Below are 20,883 nucleotides of genomic sequence, written 5' to 3'. Positions count from 1 at the left end.
TGGGAGAAAGACTTTTAATGCATTGCCTAATTATATTAAATGTACAAGAGAAAATGAAACGCTGTTCAAAGGTACGTTAAAAAAATACCTGCTTGACCATCCACCATACTCCTTAGATCAATTCTTTTCCAGAAGTAATGCAGTCCCTTAATAATAGATGTATTTAGTCCCTTAGTTATTAGATGGACGGTACAATATTATGTTAATGTTATCATTATAATGTTATAGTGTGAATTTCTATGCTAGTTAAATGACAGCTTGTAAATGAGAAAAAGTGATACTTATTAATATTTATATCATTGTATTATATTACTATTCTGTAGCAGTAACTGTATTTGTACAATTGTATTGACACGTTCCACATCCAGGTGAATCTCTCGCATGTACGGATCCATGGAATATGCATACCAAATAAAATAAAATAAAAAATTAACTGTTATTGTTGTTGTAGTCTTCAGTCCGAAGAGTGGTTTGATGCAATGCAACTCTCTCCATCCCTGCTCAGCTACTGCAACCAACAAGGTGACAATTATTGAACTAGATGAAAAAAACATAAATTAGTTACAATGTGGCACAGACAAGTAGCGAAATTCTGCCTGATCCACTGAAGTGTCGGAACACCTATGTTGTCAATGACCTTCTGAATGGCTGTTTTCAGCTCAGCACTCAGCAATAGTTTTTGGGCTATTGATGTAGACCTTGTCTTTAATACAGCCCCATAAAAAGGAGTTGCTTGTGTTCCAATATGGAGAATATGGCGATCAATTGAGGCCCATGCCAGGAAGTGGTCCCCAAAGCGCTCCTCCAGGATATCAAACACTCTCCTGCTTTGATGGGATCGAGCTCCATCTTGCATGAACCACATCTTGTCGAAATCAGGGTTACTTGGAATAATGGGAATTATATCATCTTCCAAAACCTGCACGTATCATTCGGTAGCCACCGCGCCGTCAAGGAATATTGCACCGATTATTCCGTCACTGGACATTGCACACCATAGAGTCACTCATTGAGGGTGAAGGGACATCTTGATTACTAAATGCGGATTCTCAGTCCCCCAAATGCACCAATTTTGGTTATTGACGAACCCATCCAAATGAAAGTGGGCTTCATCAGTAAACCAACCAACAATGCACATACTAATTCCCATAATGGCCCACAACCAACGGATGCAAACCATTCAGGAGTTAAGATGATTTTATTTCATACTGTTCAATAATTGTCACCCTGTATATAAATTTGAACCTGATTACTGTAGACAAGTCATGGTCTTGTTGTACCATAAATTCCTCTTCTTACTTTGATTCAGAACCTCATCAGATTCATTGTCTTTCTAATTATCAACATTCTTCGGTTACACCACACTTCAAAAGCACCTGTGCTCTTGTTTTGTGAACTGTTTACAGACATTTCACCTCCATCCAAGGCTACACTGCAAAGATACATACCTTCATCAAAGACTCAGGACTTTTAGATCGATATTCGATGGTAGCAAGTTTCTCTTTTTAAGAAACACTTTTCTTCCTATTGCTATACTGCGTTTTGCAATCTCTGCACTTCGACCACCATTAGTTATTTTGCTGCCCCAATAGCAAAAATTATCTACTACTATTAGTGTTTCATTTCCTTATGTAATTGCTATGGCATTGCGTGATTTAATTTGAATACCTTCCATTACTCCTGTTTTATTGATATTCATGTTATAAGCTTTTCTAGAGTAGCATGGAGAGCTGCATCAAACCAGCCTCAGGACTGAAGACCACAACAACAACAACAACAAGCTTTTTTCAAGACACTATCAATTCCGTTCATTTGCTCTTCCAAATCTTTTCCGACTGTGATGGGTTCTCAATGCCGCTGGCATTTCTTTGTGTATCTCAATTTTGTTTCCAAATTTTTCCTTTACTGTTTGCTCAATGGTCACACTGAATAACATCAGGGATAGGCTGGAATCCTGTTTCACTCCCTTCTGAAATACTTCTTCTCTTTCAAGTCCTTCAATGCTTATAACTGCAATTTAGTTTCCATACAAGAATTTGCTCTTTATATTTTACCCCTGGTAACTTCAAAATTGCTAAGAGTGTATTCCAGTGAACATTGCCAAAAGCTTTCTCTGAATCTATAGGTTCGAAGATGTTGCGCTGGGTCAGTATTGCCTTACATGTTTCTATTTTTCTCCCGAACCCATACTGATCTTACCTGAAAATGGCTCTACATATATCTACATACTCTGCAAGCCACCACATGGTGCATGGCGAAGGGTGCCATATACCACTGCTAGTCATTTCTTTTTGTGTTCCACTTGCATACAGAGCGAGAGAAAAAAGGACCATCTGTAAGCCCCAGTATGAACTCTAATTTCTCTCATCTTGTGTTTGTAGTCCTTACGCAAAATGTACTTGGGCGGCAGTAGAATTGATCTGCAGTTGGCCCCAAACGGTGGTTTTCTAAATTTCTGCAATTTCTGCAGTAATGCCTCGCGAAAAGAGCGTTCCCTTTCTTACAGGGAGTCCCATTTGAGTTCATGAAGTATCTCTACAATACTTACATGCTGATCAAACTTACATGTAACAAATCTAGCAGCATGCTTTTGAACTATTTTGATGTCTTCCTTTAATCTGTCCTGGGGGGGGGGGGGGGGGGGGGGAATTCCAAATACTCTAGCAGTATTTGAGAGTGGACTGCACTAGTGTTTTATATGGCGACTCCTTTGTAGATGCGCCTAAAATTCTCCCTATGAAACAGAATCAAGCATCTGCCTTCCCTACTATCAACGTGATAACGCTCATTCCATTTCATGCCACTTACAATGTTATGCCTAGGTATTTAATCACTGTGACTGTTTCAAACAGCACACTACTAATGCTGTATTCAGGCACTACAGGATTGTTTTTCTTCTCATCTGTAGTAACTTACATCATTCTCCATTTAGAGAAAACTGCCATTCATCACACCATCCAGTTGTTCTATTCAGAAAAATTAATGGATAAATTGGGTGCTGGTCATTACTTTTCCGAAACTGATTTACATGACATTTACTTGCAAATATTTTTGGATAAGCAGTTGCAACAAGTCTTTGTCTTTAACACTGATTTGGGTCTCTTCAAATTTCTGAGATTGCTATTTGGCAGTGCTTCCACACCCACCATATTTCAGCACTTTCTGGAGCAGTTTGTAAAGTTCCTGTAAAAGTTCCTTTTTGCTCAATTTATTTAGATAACATTGTAGTCTCAGGTCGCACTCTTGAAGAGAACATTAACTATCTTCAACAGCTGTCTGTAGCTCATCTCAGTTTGACCTGAGACAAATGTGTCTTTTCAGACTGAACTTGAGCACTTAGGACATATCATTAATAGCCAGGGTGTTCATCCATTGCAATCACACTTGCTTGCTATCCATTACCTTTCACCACCATGCAGTGTGTGGGAACCGCAATCTGTGTTAGGGAAGCTCACATATTAAATCCAATGTGTTCCTAATGCCACTCAAATCACAGCTCCCCTGCACCACTTGCACAGGAAGAATGTTCCTTTTATTTGGTCACAAAGAGTGTCAGTCTGTTGGTCTGCTTTCCAGAAGCTAAAAGATGTTTTGCTTAGTGAGCGATGCCTTGTTCATTTTGATCCAGCCAAACCTGCGATCTTGACTGTGAGTGATTATTCTTATATCATCAGTGCAGTTTTGTTGCATAAAATTGGTGCTGTTGCCAGACCAATTGCCTTTGCTTTGAAGTTGTCGAACAAAGCTCAATGTAATTACTTGAAAATTGAAAAGGAGTCTCTCACCATTGTCTGTGGTGTCACTAAGTTTCACCAGTATCTTTTTGGCGGAAAAGTTTTGTGAGTGACTGACCATAAAACTCTACAATATTTGTTTAGACCTTCTCATTCTGTCTCAAAAGCACAGAAGCAACAATGATGGGCTCTTCTTTTGTAATTTACCGATATGAGATTGTGTATCGACCTACTTTTAAGCATGTCACGGCAGAAGCTCTTTTCACCTCACTGGCGGCACAGATTTCACATTCAATGAGTTTTCTGTTTCTTGTTGCTACAGTAATGTACATGATGCAGATGCCTGCTTAATTATAGGAAAATTGCCCCAGCCACAGCAGCAGATCCTGATTTGCAGATTCTGTAGACTACATCTGCACTGGTTGCCTGCATTCAGCCACACAGATTTGTAGGTTTACGCAGTTCACCAAGCTTGCATTCTGCTGTGCACTGATACTGACCACTCATACGTTGTGTTCCCCAGGCTCTTCAGCCTACAGTGCTTTGTTTGTTACATCAAGGTCACTAGGGCATTGTTCGGACCAAGCAGTTGGTGCGACGTCAATGTATTTGGCATAGTCTGAATGCATAAACTGAATAGTTGACCTGTCAGTGCCAGGACTGCACTGAACATCAGTCAGCTCAGCCTCAGCAGTCCTTGGCATGGCCCAAACCCCAAGCACCTTGGTAACATTTCCATTTGAATTTTGCTGATCCTTATTGGAATACATATTGGCTCTTCGTCATTGATGCTTTCAACAAATTTCCCTACATGGTTCCTACGCATTCTACTATGGCTTGTTCCACAATACAGGCCTTGCGTCGATATTTTGCCTCTAAGGATTGACCGAAGTGATTGTGACAGACAGTGGACTTCAATTTTTTGCCACTGACTTTGAACAGTTTTGTACCACCTCCAGCATCAAACACGTAATGAGTGCACCGTTCCACCCACAATCCAATGGTGAAGCTGAACATTTGTCCACCTGTTCTTAAATGCCCATGCCTTCCACACAGGCGACCAAGCTCTGTTGCTATTGTTGCCTCCCTACCACTCCCAGTCATGCAATGGACCATCGCTGGTGGAGTTGTTGTATGATATGGATGGCACCACTGCACCTTGCTTCAGTTGCTGTATCCACCATGGTGGGTGGCACCCACTCTGCCCTGTGAAGATAACACTACTAATTTTTTTTCTTTTTTACTTCTTTCCTGCTTTATTTTCATCATACATGGAAAGGGTTATTTCAGAATGAGTTCTGTAAATTTAATTCTTCATATAATTATGTTTCTGTTTATATAATGTAGTTGTTATGAATGTCTGCTATTTTCAATTATTATAATATTGTGTACTTTCTTATTTGTTAACACGTTATTTGAATTCATTTTGTATGAACTGAGTAATATGAAATTGTGAATATGTATAAAACTGTAAATTGATGTAATCAGAATCTTTGAAATTGTTATGTGAAGCAAGGTGTCTGAGCAATGTAGAATCATATCAAGAGGTCAATAGAGAAGGCATCAACAAATAATCGGGAATGGGAAGGAGAGAGTGGAGAGGTGATTGTCGTGCCATGCGTGTCAATGTTTGAACAGTGCTACATTTATGATCTCCGTTTGTACCACTATTAAAGAACTAGTGACTTCACTTGTCACATTGCTCATTTGATGGAACTACATTTTCATTCACTTAGCATAAAATTTTAATTTGCAGACTGGTAAGCTGTGTACATGCTGTTTTCAATTGTAGACAGCATAAACTGTTTAGTGCATGGCATGGACTGTGGAATGAAACAGAAAATATTGTAGCACAGTTTCATGTCATACACTGATATGAAGAACTTTAACTGTGTGTGTTGATCACTGCGTGATTGGAGTGATTGTGTAGACAGTTGCATATGGCATTTATTGTTCAGTTTAAACCATGGACTAATGGTTTACAGTAAAATTGACTTTATTTATATTCATAATTCAGACATGCATAATGTAAATAGTGCCACACCATGATCGTAAGCCATAAATCTGAAAACTGTGGCTAAAGTGTGTAATAAACATTATGAAATCAGATTATGGCATCTTTGAAACTGACCTGCATTCTGTCTTACGCCGCAAGGTTTTTTGGCTTTGGAAGACGGAGTGGACTAACAGTATGCACAACAAACTGCGTGTCATTAAGGAGACTGTAAATGACTTTCCTTTGTTGACTCCGCATTGGCCATACATGGCTCACACATGGTTACCTCCTCCATCGTGAGGACCCACTCCAGTGTCACTGTGTCTCCCAAGTGACAATCGTCCACCTCTTGCTGGACTGCCCGCTTTTAGCCACTCTGCGGCGGACTTTTAACTTTCCCAGCACCCTACCTCCAGTGTTGGGAGACAATGTCCCAACAGCAGATTTAGTTTTACGTTTAGTTTTAGTGCATGTCCTTTGTCCCTCTGTGTCCTCCACCCTAGGTCTTTTAGGGTGGAGGTTTTAATGTGTTGCAGAGTGGCTGGCTTCTCCTTTTTTATTCTCTTTTTCAGCCAGCCGTGGTAATCTGCTTTCTTGTTTTTAATCCCCTCTCCCTGTTTCTTGAGTCCCTCTGTGGTTTTCTTGTTGTGTTTTGTCCATTGTAGTGTTTATTGTCCTTTTGTCATTCTACTGGTTCTTCCTTTTTCCTGCTATTGTGCCGTACATCTTCTTTGTTTTCTTCTTTCCTTTGGGTAACTGTTCTACTGGAAACAAGGGACCAATGACCTCACAGTTTGGCCCCTTTCCCCCCTTTTAAACCAACCAACTAATGCATACTATACAATTATATTAATGAAAAAAGTCAGTGGTGGAGAGCCATATAACAAGGTACATGAAAATATATATGAGCTTTATCCAGTGTCCACCAAGAATACCTGACCTGATCTTCAATCACTGATGAATGGATGCTGTGATTATGCTTGGCAATCTATTGTGGGTGCAATTACATGCAATGGCCACATGCAAGGCATGGTGCACTTGTGCACCTGGTTCCCACATCCCACATCATCTGTGATAGCAACAAATGGACTGCTGTTCTGCACCGAGAGTCTAAGAGTTTGTTGAGGACCAGCTACATCACCTCTTGCAGTAGTGTCCCCTGTCATTGGTAGGGTCATGATGAACTCACAATCTGTTGATTTGTTTCATTAACTGTTATAAGGTCAAGTTTAACAAATATATTTCAAGGACGACACAATACATGTAAGTCACAGATCAAGTAAACAAAGTAAGACATGTGTACACTGTAACAGTCAAATCAGCACTGAGTCCAAGTCTAGCGGCCGCTGGCTGGCTGGCCACTTAGGTGGCGCGGCTGCTGCATGGCTGGCAGACAGCGCCACATGTAGAGGACGCGCGTAACTGCATGGTAGCAGTTTGAAAGATCAGCGAGTCACAACACTTTTCCCCCCTTTTGAATTTTTTGCACTGGTCTTGATGGAGGTGGCCTGTAGATTGCTAACGTCCATAGGTGTTGTTTGACTGGCCGTAAAGTCTCGAGAGGGAGGCTTCCCATACGGACAGAAGTGTCCCTGATGATAATGGGTTGAGATGACAGGAGACGTGGGGGTCGAACCTGCTGGGGCCCCGTGCCCCAATCTGCCCATTGCGGCAAGTCCAGTTGTTATAACAGGAGACATGGGCGATGTGTCGGTGTCAGTAGCAGAAGGAGGCGAGTAGAGTTGCTCTGACAGATGATGGTCATCTGGTTCCTGCATGGGCACGTCTCCTGGTGGCATCAGTTCTTGTGCTGGCACCGAGATGATGGTGAGAGGACTGTGTTGTGAGTAATGAGAGATTCCAAGATCCTGAGTGTCAGGTGGAGCCAAAGGTGGTGTAGCGGCATTCTGAACAGGCGATGCCGCCACACGAGGCCGAAGCTGGTCCGAATGACGCACTGCAACACCCGTGTCCATCTGCATTTCATACAGGCGTCGGCCACGGTGTCGTAAGATGCGGCCAGGACTCCATTTTGGCTGCCTGCCATATCCCCGTACCCATACAAGGTTGCTGGTGGTGAACCGGCCAAGCGAAGGCACCTGCGGCCATGAGGCGGAAGGCCGCAGAAGATGAAGGAGCATGCGGGGCTGTCGGCCATGTAAGAGCTCAGCCGGGCTGTGGTCACACATGGGGGTGAAATGGTAAGGAGCCAGAAATTGGAGAAGTGCATCATCAGCAGCAGAAGAAGTCAGGAGTTTCCTCATCTGAGCCTTAAATGTGGGGACCAGTCGTTCAGCCTCACCGCTTGACTGTGGATGGAACGGAGGGGCCGTGACGTGCATGATGCTGTGACAGGCACAAAAATCCGCAAAATCGGAAGAGGCAAATTGCAGACCATTATCAGTAACAAGAGTAGAGGGAAGGCCTTCCAAAGAGAAAATGCGAGCTAGAGCATTTGTGGTCGCTACGGTGGTAGGCGATGTGCAACGGACAATGAAAGTTAGAGTAGGCGTCAATAAGGAGAAGCCAATAAGTACCTAAAAAGGTCCCACGAAGTCAGCATGAATATGCTCCCAGGGCTTCTCAGGCGAAGGCCACGGTGACAAAGATGACTTTGGGGCGGCAGCTTGTGATGCACAAGGGCCGCAGGGAGCGTCCACGTGTGCGATTTCAGAGTCAATGTCAGACCAGTACAAATGACAGTGCGCCAGAGATTTTGTGCGAGAGACACCCTAGTGCCCTTGGTGAAGGAGGCGCAAGACCGAACCACGCAAAGACACAGGTACCACAACATGCGGCGAAGCATTGCCGGTGGAAATGAGGATAACGCCATCCCTAGCTGTGAGGCAGTAACGCAAAGCGTAGTAGTTCTGCAACGGATCAGAAGTCTTAGTGGATAGACAATCTGGCCAACCCTTCTGAATACAGTGCAAAACCCGGGAGAAGGTAGGATCAGAACCCGTAGCAGCCGCCAGGTGGTCCCTGGTGATGGGGAGCCCATCCACAACCCGCTGCTCGGCAACATCCAGGTGGAAACACAAAAGTTCATGCCTATTGAATGCCATATTAGGACCCATGGGAAGGCGAGACAGTGCATCAGCATTCGCATGTTGAGCTGTCGGCCGGAAATGAATCTCATAATTGACTACCCCCATGAACCATGGACCTTGCCGTTGGTGGGGAGGCTTGAGTGCCTCAGCGATACAGATGGCCATACCGTAGGTGCAACCACAACAGAGGGGTATCTGTTGAGAGGCCAGAGAAACATGTGGTTCCTGAAGAGGGGCAGCAGCCTTTTCAGTAGTTGCAGGGGCAACAGTCTGGATGATTGACTGATCTGGCCTTGCAACACTAACCAAAATGGCATTGCTGTGCTGGTACTGCGAATGGCTGAAAGCAAGAGGAAACTACAGCCGTATTTTTTCCCGAGGGCATGCAGCTTTACTGTATGGTTAAATGATGATGGCGTTCTCTTGGGCAAAATATTCTGGAGGTAAAATAGTCCCCCATTAGGATCTCCGGGCGGGAACTACTCAAGAGGACGTCGTTATCAGGAGAAAGAAAACTGACATTCTACGGATCGGAGCGTGGAATGTCAGATCCCTTAATCGGGAAGGTAGGTTAGAAAATTTAAAAAGGGAAATGGATTGGTTGAAGTTAGATATAGTGGGAATTAGTGAAGTTCGGTGGCAGAAGGAACAAGACTTTTGGTCAGGTGAATACAGGGTTATAAATACAAAATCAAATAGGGGTAATGCAGGAGTAGGTTTAATAATGAATAAAACAATAGGAATGTGGGTAAGCTACTACAAACAGCACAGCGAACGCATTGTTGTGGCCAAGATAGACACAAAGCCCACGCCTACGACAGTAGTACAAGTCTATATGCCAACTAGCTCTGCAGATAATGAAGAAATTGATGAAATGTGTGATGAGATAAAAGAAATTATTCAGAAAATGAAGGGAGACGAAAATTTAATAGTCATGGGTGACTGGAATTCGAGAGTAGGAAAAGGGAGAGAAGGAAACATAGTGGGTGAATATGGATTGGGGGAGAGAAATGAAAGAGGAAGCTGCCTGGTAGAATTTTGCACAGAGCGTAACTTAATCATAGCTAACACTTGGTTCAAGAATCATGAAAGAAGGTTGTATACATGGAAGAATCCTGGAGATACTAGAAGGTATCAGATAGATTATATAATGGTAAGACAGAGATTTAGGAACCAGATTTTAAATTGTAAGACATTTCCAGGGGCAGATGTGGACTCTGACCACAATCTATTGGTTATGAGCAGTAGATTAAAACTGAAGAAACTACAAAAAGGTGGGAATTTAAGGAGATGGGACCTGGATAAACTGACTAAACCAGAGGTTGTACAGAGTTTCAGGGAGAGCATAAGGGAACAATTGACAGGAATGGGGGAAAGAAATACAGTAGAAGAAGAATGGATAGCTTTGAGGAATGAAATAGTGAAGGCAGCAGAGGATCAAGTAGGTAAAAAGACGAGGGCTAGTAGAAATCCTTGGGTAACAGAGGAAATATTGAATTTAATTGATGAAAGGAGAAAATATAAAAATGCAGTAAATGAAGCAGGCAAAAAGGAATACAAACGTCTCAAAAATGAGATGGACAGGAAGTGCAAAATGGCTAAGCAGGGATGGCTAGAGGACAAATGTAAGGATGTAGAGACTTATCTCACTAGGGGTAAGATAGATACTGCCTACAAGAAAATTAAAGAGACCTTTGGAGAAAAGAGAGCCACTTGTATGAATGTCAAGAGCTCAGGTGGAAACCTAGTTCTAAGCAAAGAAGGGAAAGCAGAAAGTTGGAAGGAGTATATAGAGGGTCTATACAAGGGCGATGTACTTGAGTACAATATTATGGAAATGGAAGAGGATGTAGATGAATATGAAATGGGAGATACGATACTGCGTGAAGAGTTTGACAGAGCACTGAAAGACCTGAGTCGAAAAAAGGCCCCGGGAGTAGACAACATTCCATTGGAACTACTGACGGCCTTGGGAGAGCCAGTACTGACAAAACTCTACCATCTGGTGAGCAAGATGTATGAGACAGGCAAAATACCCCCAGACTTCAAGAAGAATATAATAATTCCAATCCCAAAGAAAGCAGGTGTTGACAGATGTGAAAATTACTGAACTATCAGTTTAATACGTCACAGCTGCAAAATACTAACACGAATTCTTTACAGACGAATAGAAAAACTGGTACAAGTCGACCTTGGCGAAGATCAGTTTCGATTCCATAGAAATGTTGGAACATGTGAGGCAATACTGACCCTATGACTTATCTTAGAACCGAGCGAGGTGGCGCAGTGGTAGGACACTGGACTCGCATTCGGGAGGACGACGGTTCAATCCCGCGTCCGGCCATCCTGATTTAGGTTTTCCGTGATTTCCCTAGATCACTCCAGGCAAATGCCGGGATGGTTCCTTTGAAAGGGCACGGCTGACTTCCTTCCCCATCCTTCCCTAATCTGACTCTAATGACCTTGTTGTCGACGGGACGTTAAACACCAATATCCTCCTCCTCCTCCTCCACTTATCTTAGAAAATAGATTAAGGAAAGGCAAACCTACATTTCTAGCGTTTGTAGACTTAGAGAAATCTTTTGACAATGTTGACTGGAATACTCTCTTTCAAATTCTAAAGGTGGCAGGGGTAAAATACAGGGAGCAAAAGGCTATTTACAATTTGTACAGAAACCAGATGGCAGTTTTAAGAGTCGAGGGGCATGAAAAGGAAGCAGTGGTTAGGAAGGGAGTGAGACAGGGTTATAGCCTGTCCACGATGTTATTCAATCTGTATATTGAGCAAGCAGTAATGGAAACAAAAGAAAAATTTGGAGTAGGTCTTAAAATCCATGGAGAAGAAATAAAAACTTTGAGGTTCGCCGATGACATTGTAATTCTGTCACACACAGCAAAGGATTTGGAAGAGCAGTTGAACGGAATGGACAGTGTCTTGAAAGGAGGATATAAGATGAACATCAACAAAAGCAAAACGAGGATAATGGAATGTAGTCAAATTAAGTCGGGTGATGCTGAGGCAATTAGATTAGGAAATGAGACACTTAATGTAGTAAAGGAGTTTTGCTATTTGGGGAGCAAAATAACTGATGATGGTCAAAGTAGAGAGGATATAAAATGTAGACTGGCAGTGGCAAGGAAAGAGATTCTAAAGAAGAGAAATTTGTTAACATCGAGTATAGATTTAAGTGTCAGGAAGTCGTTTCTGAAAGTATATGTATGGAGTGTAGCCATGTATGAAAGTGAAACATGGACGATAAATAGTTTGGACAAGAAGAGAATAGAAGCTTTCGAAATGTGGTGCTACAGAAGAATGCTGAAGATTAGATGAGTAGATCACTTAACTAATGAGGAGGTATTGAATAGAATTGGGGAGAAGAGGAATTTGTGGCTAAACTTGACAAGAAGAAGTGATCGGTTGGTAGGACATCTTCTGAGGCATCAAGGGATCACAAATTTAGCACTGGAGGGCAGCGTGGAGGGTAAAAATTGTAGAGGGAGACCAAGAGATGAATACACTAAGCAGATTCAGAAGGATGTAGGTTGCAGTAAGTACTGGGAGATGAAGAAACGTGCACAGGATAGAGTAGCATGGAGAGCTGCATCAAACCAGTCTCAGGGATGAAAACAACAACAACAACAACAACAACAACAACAACAACAACAATTGAAAAGAGACAAGTAAAGAGCCCAACGCTGGAGGCGGTGTGCCGCCTTGTCGGGAAGTGACGTTGAAGGATGAAACAAGGAAACAAGTGGTTTGTGATAAGTAACAAGATGAAATTTGGATCCATAGAGAAAAACACCAAACTTATGAAGAGCATAAATAATGGCCAAAACTTATTTTTCAATTTGAGAATATTTTCGTTGGGCATCCGTGAGCGTTTTGGAGGCATAAACAATGGGTTGTTCAGAACCGTCAGAAAAACGGTGCGCAAGGACTGCACCAACCCCGTATTGAGAGGCGTCCATGGCAAGAACAAGATTGTGGCCAGGTCGATAAGTAGCCAGGCACGGGGCCTGTTTCAGCACAGTCTTCAATTTCTGGAAAGCCACATCGCATGATGTGGACCAGTGAAAGGGCACGTTTTTATGCAACAGGTGATGCAACAGCTGAGCCACCGAAGCCGCAGACAGTAAAAACTTGTGATAGTATGCTATTTTCCCCAAGAAGGCCTGCAGTTCCTTAACAGATGTAGGGCGAGGAAGGGCATCGATCACAGCGACAGTTTGCTGAAGTGGACGAATACCATCCCGAGAGACTTGGAACCCCAAGTACGTGATAGATGCCTGAAAGAATTTTGATTTCTGAAGATTACATTTAAGACTGGCAGTCAGTAAGACATGAAAAAGTGTGTGGAGATTCTGAAGATGTTCTTCAGTGGTGGAGCCAGTGACAACAATGTCGTCCATGTAATTTATACACCCAAGGACAGGGAGCAATAATTGTTCCAAGAATCGCTGAAAGAGAGCAGGGGCACTGGCAACCCTGAATGGCAAACGTTGGTGTTGATAGAGGCCAAAAGGCGTGTTAAGGACCAAGAACTACCGGGAAGCACTGTTGAGAGGAAGTTGATGATAAGCTTCTGACAGGTCAAGTTTAGAAAAACACTGGCCTCCAGCAAGTTTAGTGAAATTTACAGTGGCTTTGAAATCGCCATCACCATTGGGCTTAGCTATGACAATGACAGGAGACGACCTCTCACTGGAGGTGACAGGAAGCAAGACCCCTGAAGCAGTGAGACGATCCAGCTCCCGTTTGACCCGATCACGAAGGGCCACAGGAATGGGCCGAGCCTGAAAAAACTTAGGCCGAGCAGTGGGTTTGAGCATAATATGAGCTTCAAAGTCGTTTGCATGGCCTAAACCAGGAAAAAAAGGGACGAAAATGTTGTCAGCAAGGAATCCAATTGAGCATAAGGAATAGCATCAGAGACGATATTGACAGAGTCATCTATGGAGAACCCAAAAATGTGAAAGGCATCGAAACCAAAGAGATTCTCTGTGTTACTATGGTCAACCACAAATGTGGGAACAGAGCGAACCATGGATTTGTAAGATACCTCAGCATTAAATTGTCTCAAGAGAGATATCTTCTATCTATTGTATGTCCGTAATTGCCTAGTGACAGGTGATAGGGTTGGAGAACCCAACTGAAGCTACGTCTGAGTATTGACGATAGTGGCAGCAGAACCAGTATCCACCTGCATGCAAATATCCTGACCAAAGATTTGGACAGTGAGGAATAACTTCCCTGAAAGGGAAGAAGTACCATTGACAGACAACACAGCAGCAGAATCTGTATCACGTTCATGAACGTCAGGTATGCGGTCAGATTTGCAAATGGATGACACATGACCCTTCTTTTTGCATTTGTAACACACGGCCCAACGTTGGGGACAATCCTCCCGTGAATGTTTCGTAAAACACCGCGGACATGAAGGAAGTTGTCGTGGGTTTTGCTGCAGTTTCTTAGAGGTTTGTTTATGGTTAGGCTGAGGCTGTGCTTGGGAGTGTACTGCGGCCACGTTGGCCGGTGGGCACACACTGCACGCTTCGTTAACAGCGCACAGAGGTTGTACGTCCCCGTTGTCACCCCCTGCCTCTATTTGCGCTCCAGCGGCGCGAGAAATTTCAAAAGACTGAGCGATGGATAGGACTTCATCTAGAGTCAGATTTGCCAGCTGAAGGGCACGTTGCCTAACTTCTTTGTCGGGCGCCGACCGGATAATAGCATCCCGTACCTTGGAATCGGCATAGAATTCTTTGTGAACGTCAGTAACAAATTGACACTTTTGACTGAGGCCGTGAAGTTCAGCAGCCCAAGCACGACAGGATTGATGTGTTTGTTTTTGACAATGATAAAAGGCAACATGAGAAGCTACCACATGCGTATGCTTTTGAAAGTATACGGACAGAAGTGAGCAAATTTAAGCAAAGGACAAAGATGCAGGATCTTTCAAAGGAGCCAATTGTGACAACAACCAATACATTTGAGGTGAAATCCATGAAAGGAACAGAGATTTACATGTTTGGTCGTCCGCGACATGAAATACCAAGAAGTGCTGTCGAAGATGTTTTTCGTAATCAGACCATTCTTCCGCCATCTCGTCGTAAGGAGGAAAAGGAGGGAGAGACAATGACGAGAGACATTGGATGCCACGACGAAATCACGAATTGCAGATGTGAGAAGTGTTTGCTGTTCAATGAGATGTTGCAATAGTTTCTCTAAAGTAGCCATGGAAACCTGTGGGTCAACGATGAAAAAGAAAAATTCACTACCTTGTCGCCAATTGTTATAACGTCAAGTTTAACAAATATATTTCAAGGACGACACAATACATGTAAGTCACAGATCAAGTAAACAAAGTAAGATGTGTGTACACTGTAACAGTCAAATCAGCACTGAGTCCAAGTCTAGCACCCGCTGGCTGGCTGGCCGCTTAGGTGGTGCTGCTGCTGCATGGCTGGCAGACAGCGCCACATGTAGAGGACGCGCGTAACTGTGCGGCGGCACTTTGAAAGATTGGCGAGTCACAACATTAACATGTCGACCTTGTCTGCAAGAGAATCGTAGTCCTGACTTGTAACTGATGATACTGTTACACATTGCTGTCAGTTTACCAATACAAATGGCTGTTATGGCATCTTGTAATTTGCCAGCCAGGTCTGTGACTGCATCTAAAGGAACCTCAGCCTGCAACACTATAATACTTTTGATTTCCGGTGGTAGGTGGCTACTCCATAAGGTGTTTAGTAGGTTGTCTGGTACAGTGCCGCAGTCAACTGGCTTCTCAAAAGTCTCAAGTATGGAGGCACTGCAATGGTTTCTGGTCGCTGATGTTGTACTGTATCCAAACTTGGCATACGCATTGTCCCTGTCAGGCACAGGCTCTGTGGATCAATTCAACCTTGAATTTTTCATAGGAGTTAGTTGCAGGAGGGCCCTTAACATCTGCAGCAAAATAATGATCCAATTAGCTGACCACCCCGGAAACATATTGGAATCTGCAGATATTCCAGCACAATGGAAACTTGCCTCAGCTCGTGCAAACTATAAGATGGGTTTGTGCAATCAGAAAGACAGCAAGTCTGGACACTAAAGAAATTGGTCACAGTTGAATTGTCTGTCATTTTCAAACCGATTTTATGAAAGTTCTTGCATTTTCTGTGCTGTTTATGCAGGATAATCATGTCATGGTCGCAAGTTTTGCAAAGGCTAATTTAAGGGCCATCCAAACATTGTTATGACACATGTGTCGTAATGTTTAGCCCAGCTGCTACATGAAATAAAATTTCCATACACTATGGAAAATATCTTTATTCAGAATGGCACAGATGGAAAATATCTCGATAGGAGAACACAGTTGAGAGAAGTTTTGCATGCAAGTACAGCCATCTGGTTTGAAGAGTAATGAATCCATAACTAAGTCAGTGAATGTAGTAGAATCAAGTCAGAGAATAAATGGAATTGCCAAAGCTGAAAAGTATTGCCTCTCGTGGCTGGTGGATTAACACTTTAACAGCTACAGTAAAGACAAACACACAACACAACACAGATGCAACAGACGGCAATCATTATCACTACATACCCGAATTGATGGGAGAAAAGTGAGAGATGTATACCTAATAATAAACTGCTTTGATTCTGAGAAAGAGATGCCGATTTGATGATTTTGTTTAGTTGAAACAAATTAACTTTTATCAATTATGTTACTTGTCTCAGACTCGGTAGAAATTTTTATCATAGGAAAATTAAATATGAGGGGCATTCAATAAGTAATGCAACACATTATTTTCTCAGCCAATTTTGGATGAAAAATTTGGAATCTGTTGTGGGAAATTGTGGAATATTCCTTGTTCAGCCCCCATTGTTTCATCAAATTCTGATAAGTGGTCATGCTATATGTAGCATTCAAAATGGCATCTGTAATGGAGGCCCATTCCAAGCAGAAATCTGACATCGAGTTTCTTTTGGCGGAAAACCAGCATATGACAGATATTCATAGGCACTTGTATAATGTCTACGGTGACCTGGTAGTGAGCAAAGTGTGGTGAGCCATTGGGCAAGGCGTCTGTGATCATCACAAGAAGGTCGCACAAAACCTGTCCAGTCTCCCATATGCTGGTTGACTGCACACAGCTGTGACTCTTTCAATATTCAAATGCATGAACACACTAATTTAAGGTGATCGATGGATCACAATCAAACACCTCACTGGTTAACTGACAGCTTTGACACACCCATCCACCAGTTGAGATACTCAAATGCATGTGCCTGCTGGATTTCTCACTGGGTAAGGAGACCATAAAGAGCAGTGAAGGAACATCTGTGCAAAATTGCTTGCACATTAAGAGGCTGATCATGATAATTTTTTGTCTATCATCATCATCATCATAGGTAATGAAAAATGAGTTCATAACTTTGAACTGAAAAAAAACTGCAATCCTTGGAGTGGCACCACACCACCTCTCCTCCGAAGAAAAAGTTCCAAACTGTGCCCTCAGCTCGCAAAGTCATGGTGAAGGGCTTCTGGAACTCTGAATAGGTTATTCTGTTTGATGTCCTCTCTCATGGTGCAACAATCATCCCTGAAGTATGTTGTGCTACCCTCAGGAAATTGAAGAAGCTGCTTCGATGTTTTTGTTGCCAGAAAAATGCAGACAAACTTTTCCTTCTCCATGACACAGCAAGGCCTCACACTGGTCTGTGGCCATGGGAGGAGCTCACAGAACTTCATAATATGGTTCTTCCTCATCCACTATACAGCCCATATCTCATACCTTCTGAATTCCATCTGTTTGGCCCAAAGAAAGGATGCACTCCACAGGAAGCAGCATGTGGATGATGGGGAGGTTGCTGATGCAGTAAGACATTGGCTCTGATATATGTAGTGGTACTGTGTGGGCAAACAGGCTTTTCCATTAAGGTCACATAAGTTCATCCCACTGAATGGACATTACACTGAAAAAAATGGTTATGTAAGCAAAAGAGTGGGAAATAATATTATGTATAGGAATATTGAATAAAACCAAACTGCTTTCAGAAAAAAGTGTTGCATTTAAATATTGAATGACCTATGCTATGTGTAAAAATTTATATTTAGGTTCATTGGTAAGGATTTCCAAATATAAAAAGTGCAAAATAATAATGCTTTTATTACAGCCAAACAGCCATTTAAGTTTAATGTACAATTATAATAATACATAAAATTTGAAATTTTGCATATTGTGGTTTGCGTAGTCACTTATTGACCATGTCCTTTTGGTACAGAGTTTTATGTGGAAGTACTCTGTTTGATTGGAGCACTGGCTCTGATAGGGAAAGGTTGTCAGAGACCCTTATTTTGTTCCATCACAGTATTGCACTTATGATTTGTCTCTGTATTTGTTTTCACTTAGGGTTTCCTCTAGTTTTTTGTCACTAGCTTTCAGTTTATATAGTCAGAGAGTTGTGTGAAATCTGTAAATTTTACATAATTTTTTGTTCTCTTCATGGTCTTCCCATATGTTCTTTAGCTGTATTTCTGTTGCAGTCTGAGTTTATCTTTCTTTCTTAAAAGTCATTTGGCTTTTGGGGAGATGTTCATCAGTTGTTTGATTTATTCTTTCTGGTATTATTTTTGTGAATATTTTGAAAGGCTAGTTTTCTATTGCTATGTCCCTGTATTTGCTAGGGTGCTTGGGGCCTTCTTTCCCTTTATATAACACTTATATTATTGATTGTGTCCACTGTTCTGGAGTGGAAGCTGTTTCCATGCACTTATTGTAGAGTTTTGTCCACATTGGCGTTAGTATTTAGACTGTGACTTATACAGTCTGTCAGGGCCTGCATCTGTTTTGTTCTTGGTGCTGTTAGTGGCACCTTTGTCCTCCTCTACAGCGATTGGGACCCATTCCATAGTTAGTTGTTCATGGCAATCTCTCCTGTTTGCCCTATGGTCTGCCCTTTAGTCCTTTCTTTTTCAATACATTGTCAAAGTGCATCTCCCATTCTTTCCTATTGACGTAACGTGTTTTGGCCATTTTTTGAGGTTGAGCAAAATCAATGGGACTCTTGTGGCTTCTTCCACTAGTTTATTTCCTTGGTATAAGTCCTGAGGAGTTTAGTGTTTAGTGTGCACCATTTTAGTTATGTCTTTTCTTAGCCTGTTACACTACATGTTGAACAATTTTCTCGCTTTTCTTTTGTCCTGGGATTGACGGCTTGTTATAGGATTCTCTTAAAGCTTCTGTTGCTTCCTCTACTCTCACATTATCTATTAGCATTTTGATTTGTTTCATCTGATTTTGCTTCCACCTTCCCAATGTCTATTTTTCTCAAGAGTGCTTGTTCCTCCTCTTCTTTTTCTTTTCACCCATTCTACTTGGATGCTTGTTTTTGGAGGGATGTGTTTCCGAATTTGTGTGTAATTTGTAGTCCAGGGTAGAGGTATATTAGTCCCCTTATGAATGCAATGTCTATTGTGCTTTTGCCATTGTGGGAGATATATATAGGTATGTTCCAATTGTTTAGTAGCATAAAACCTTTTTCCTGCAACTTTTCCACTATTATTTTCATTCTGTAGTTTTGTATATTCATTCTACATTTTAAGTCTCCCGCAGTAATTAGTGGTTTTACATCTACATTAGTAATCTGCAAGCCACCGTATGGTGCTACTTGTCATTTCCCTTCCTGTTCCACTCACAAATAGAACAAGGGAAAAATTACTTTCATATGCCTCCATGGGCACTAATTTCTTGTATCTTATCTTCATGGTCATTACGTGCAGTGTACGTTGGCGCCAGTAGAATCATTCGACAGTCAGCCTCAAATGTCACTTCTTTAAATTTTCTCAACAGTGTTTCACGAAAAGAACATCACCTTCCCTCCAGGGATTCCCATTTTAGCTCCCAAACCTTCTCCGTAACACTTGCGTGTTGTTTGAACCTACTGGTAACAAATCTAGCAGCCCGCCTGTGAATTGCTTCAATGTCATCCTTCAATCTGACCTGGTATGGATCCCACACACTCAAGCAGTACTCAAGAATACGTTGCACCAGAGTCCTGTATGCAGTCTCCTTTACAGGTGAACCACTCCTTCCTAAAATTCTCCTAATAAACCGAAGTCGACAATTCGCCTTTCCTACCACGGTTATCACATGCTGATTTATCATGTTTACTCTGAGTGATCATGTGGCCTATTTTATCTACTATATCAAAAGCCGTTTTGTTTGGTTGGAAATATGGTGGTACTACTGTAATGTGATTTCTGTCAGGAGTGTATGTTCCTGTTTGAATGTTGTGATTATTAGTGTTAATCTGGGTTCTATGCATGTAGTTATTCCCCCCTCATGGGTCTTCCTCTATCACTTTGTCCTGCTTGAAGACAAATGCAGTAAAATTCTGAGTGTTGCCAGTTTTTGGTTAAATGTGTTTCTGCTAGAATTGCTATGTCGTACCTCTGTAGAAATTCCTTGGAGCTATGTTCACTGCACACTTTAGACATTCTGTATTCCACAGGAGGATCTTTAAGGTTCCTACTGTTTTTGTTTCCTTGTATTTTTTTGAGCAGTGTTCTTGTGTCTTATTGAAGGACAGTCCTCCACATTCTTGGAAAAAAAGGGCAAAGAAATGGACATGACTACAGTGATTGGATTTGGGTAAAAACTTAAACATTTTTGTAAATATTTGTGAATTGTACAAAATTTAAAATATTGTTTGCTTGTGTAAGGATGATAAAGGGAAGAAGGGGTTAGATTAGATTAGATTTACTTTCATTCCAATTGATCCGTAGTGAGGAGGTCCTCCAGGATGTGGAACATCTCAGAAGAACAACAATACATGACAAATATTTACAACTAAAACAAATAAGCTAATGTACCATTCCGCAGGTACCAAGTGGAATTATTGTCATTTTTTAATGAACACTATATGAAAGAGTCATTTTACAAATACTAATGCACTGAATTTAAAATAAAAAAAGTTTTTTATTTATTTATAAGATAATAAACATGTAATACAACTACTATAATACTTATTTACAATGAACACATTACTGCACTGAAATGGGTTATATTGTACTTATATACAAATCAGTTGGTTTTACTGAGAAATTCATCA

The sequence above is a fragment of the Schistocerca americana genome, chromosome 8 (assembly GCF_021461395.2).
Source record: "Schistocerca americana isolate TAMUIC-IGC-003095 chromosome 8, iqSchAmer2.1, whole genome shotgun sequence".
In the NCBI taxonomy this organism is placed as follows: domain Eukaryota; kingdom Metazoa; phylum Arthropoda; class Insecta; order Orthoptera; family Acrididae; genus Schistocerca; species Schistocerca americana.
This window is presented reverse-complemented; position numbering follows the sequence as displayed.